Source organism: Penaeus japonicus, unplaced genomic scaffold (genome assembly GCF_977035675.1).
Source record: "Penaeus japonicus unplaced genomic scaffold, GWHDUDI00000001_assembly GWHDUDI00000030, whole genome shotgun sequence".
Classification (NCBI taxonomy): Eukaryota; Metazoa; Arthropoda; class Malacostraca; order Decapoda; family Penaeidae; genus Penaeus; species Penaeus japonicus.
In genome coordinates, this window is record NW_028234432.1 from 21592774 (window position 1) to 21596495 (window position 3722).

Here is a 3722-nt window from a genome sequence, read left to right on the forward strand (position 1 = left end):
TTTTTTTTTTTTTTTTTTTTTTTTCTGTGACTGTTTAAGTGTGTGTGTGTGGTAATGTCGGTGTGTTTATATGTGTGTATATTTATTTGAGTGTGTGTGTATTTATGTTGGTATATGCTTTAATATTTGTGAGTGTTTATGTGTGTGTGTGTTTATGTGTCTGTATTTGTGTGTGTTTATGTGCGTGTGTGTGAGCGTCTGTGTAGATGTGTGTGCGTGTGTATATTTATGTGTATGTGCATGTGTGTAATTTTGTGTGCGTCAGTGTGTGTGTTTTTGTGTGGGTATTTATGTATATATGTGTGTGCGTCTGTGTAACTTTTGTGTTTGTGTAAATGTTTATGTGCGTACGTGTGTGGTAATGTTTATGTGCTTATGTGTGTGCGTGTTTGTTTGTTTGTGTGTGTGTCTTCTTATATGTGTATTTTTGTATGTGTGTGTTTGTTTATGTATGTATGTCTGCGTGTGTGTGAGTGTGTGTGTGTATGTGTGTGTGCATGTGTGTGTTTTTGTGTATGTGTGTGTTTGTTTGTTTGTGTCTGTCTGTTTGTATGTGTGTCTATTTGTTTGTGCGTGTATTTGTGTGTGTGCCTGTTTGTGTGTGTGTGTTTGTGTGTGTGTGTGTTTGTGTGTGTGTATTTGTGTGTGTGTGTTTGTGTGTGTGTGAGTGTGTGTGCTTCTGTTGCATGTGTTTCTGTGTGAGTGTTTCTGTGTGTGTGTTTATGTGTGTGTTTCTGTTGCATGTGCTTCTCTGTGTGTGTATGTGATTCTGTGTGTGTGTTTTCCGTGTCTGCGTGTGTATGTGTGTTCTGTGTGTGCGTTTGTGTGTGTTTTGTGTGTAAAATGTTTGTTTGTTTGTGTCTGTGTCTGTGTGTGTGTTCGTGTGTGTGTGTTTGTTTGTGTGTGTCTGTTTGTGTGTGTGTTTGTATGTTTTTGTTTGTTTGTGTGTGTGTGTGTGTGTTCGTATGTGTGTGTGTCTGTTTGTTTGTGTGTGTGTGTTTGTGTGTGTGTGTGTTTGTGTGTGTGCTTCTATTGCATGTGTTTCTGTGTGTATGTTTATGTGTGTTTCTGTGTGTGTATGTGATTCTGTGAGTGTGTCTTTTCCGTGTCTGCGTGTGTATGTATGTGTGTTTCTGTGTGTGCCTTTGTGTGTGTTTTTGTGTATTTGTATGTTTGTTTGTTTGTGTCTGTGTCTGTTTTTGTGTGTGTTCGTGTGTGTGTGTCTGTTTGTTTATGTGTGTTTCTGTTTGTGTGTGTGTTTGTTTGTGTGTATTTGTTTGTTTGTGTGTGTGTCTGTGTGTGTGTGTGTCTGTTTGTTTGTGTGTGTGTCTGTTTGTGTGTGTGTGTTTGTGTGTGTGTGTTTGTGTGTGTGTGTGTGTGTTTCTGTTGCATGTGTTTCTGTGTGTGTGTATGTGATTCTCTGTGTGTGTTTTCCGTGTCTGCGTGTGTATGTGTGTGTGTTTCTGTGTGTGCGTTTGTGTGTATTTTCTGTGTGTTTTTGTGTATGCGTATGTTTGTTTGTTTGTGTATGTGTCTGTTTGTGTGTGTGTGTGTTCGTGTGTGTATGTGTGTCTGTTTGTTTGTGTGTGTGTCTGTTTGTTTGTATCTGTTTGTATGTGTGTCTGTTTGTGTGTGTGTGTGTGTTTGTGTGTGTGTGTGTGTGTATGTGTTTGTTTGTGTGTGTGTGTGTGTGTGTGTTTCTGTTGCATGTGTTTCTGTGTGTGTATGTGTGTGATTTCTGTGTGTGCGTTTGTGTGTGTTTTCTATGTGTGCGTGTGCATGTGTTTGTGTTTATAGTATTTGTTTCTGCTTTTTCCGCGTATTTGTGTGTATATGTGTGGTCTTCTGTGTGTGAGTGTTTGTGTTTATATGTGTCTGTATGTATTTATGTGTATGTTTTATCTTGTGCATGTGTGTTAATATTTAAGAGTATTTGTGAGATGGTAATAATGATGACAATGAACATGATAATAGTGATAATGAAAATAATGATTATGATATTGATGATAATGTGTGTGTGTGTGTGCACGCGTGAGCATATATACACACATTTATATATGTATATATATGTATTTGTGTATATATATATTTTTTTTTCTCTTTTTGTTTCTTTCTTTTTTCTTTTCTTCAGTCTGTATCATTCCACTGCTGGACATATTTCTCCCAAGAAGGTTGTAGCCGGGTGTCCCACCTACTGGCCCTAATTGTACACATTTATATACATATATACGTAAAATTCTATGAAATGTGGATATAAATCACAGCATCCTTGAAAAAGCAAACGTATCACCATCATGACCATTGAGTGATGCCTTTAAAACAACAACCTCCCCCCCCAGCACATGTGTCATCATGACCTTCATTAAACTGGAATGCTAAACGAATTAAAATAAAATAAAATTGCTTGAGAATAATAAATAGATAATAAATAAATAATAAATAAATAATAGATAAATAATAAATAAATAATAAATAAATAAATAGATAGATAATAATAAATAGATAAATAATAAGTAAATAATAAATAAATAATAAATGAGAATAATAAATAAATAAAATTGGATGAGAAAAGTTACGATTGTCATGGCAAGACAAGCGAGGCGTGATTAAGAATGGTGGTTGTTTCCGCTCTCTGTCAGGTATCATATCCCATGAGGCAACATTAAGATGCAACTCTTAGAAGGATAATGCATTATCATAGATATCTTATCATACTGCATTCCGTCTGTCCGCCAGTTTGTCTATCTGTCTGTCTTCCTTTCTCTGAAAGTGAGAGATTTCGAAAAAAGAATGGGTTTTGCAGCGATGAATTCCCCATGCAGGGCTTCAGCGGCGCTTCACTGCTTCACTTCACTTCTTCTTCTGTTCTACTCGTGGTTCTCGAGGGACAAACACTAATGTGAGTGAGAATGTAAATGTTGAATCGGGGCGTCCATGCGGCAGAGGCAAACTACGATGTTTTTAGAAGGATGAGAGATAATGATGTCTGTGTTTATGTTTGATTATTTTCAGAGTTTACTATCTTGGACTCTAGTATATGTATATATATATATTTTTTAAAAATCAAATACAAGAACCAAGGCTATTACATTCATGTTGCATTGAACATATTCTAACTTTAAAGTGAGGAATTATGTGCATCTACCATATATTTACTTAATTCATTAATCCTTTAATAACTAACTATTCAGACGTCTTTTCTATTGGGTCGTCAAACAGGTAATTAGATGAGGATGAATAATTACTGGATATACTGTACATCCTTAGTTACACAATCTTTTGTAAAATTATTTTGCAAAAATTGAAATGATAGATGACTGAAAACCCAAACCGTTTGGAATTACGAACGGATGTTATAAAAATAAAGATACAACTAAAATACTTGATGATGCATATAGAACACAGACCATACTGTGTATTTATATAAACATATGTATATATACAATATATGTATATATATATATATCTATATATATATATATATATATAGTATGTATACATACATATGTATATATTACTAATATCATACATACTTATATATACATTTTATATATATATATATATATATATATATATTTATATATATATATACCTGTATATATACAGGTTTTGCTTCGGTGCTAGAAAGGGATTAGATATACAATCTCACTGATTCCTTGTTAAAGAGCTTGGCCTTTTTTTCCTTGACTTGCTTTTCGTTATTAGCAAAATTGCAATATATA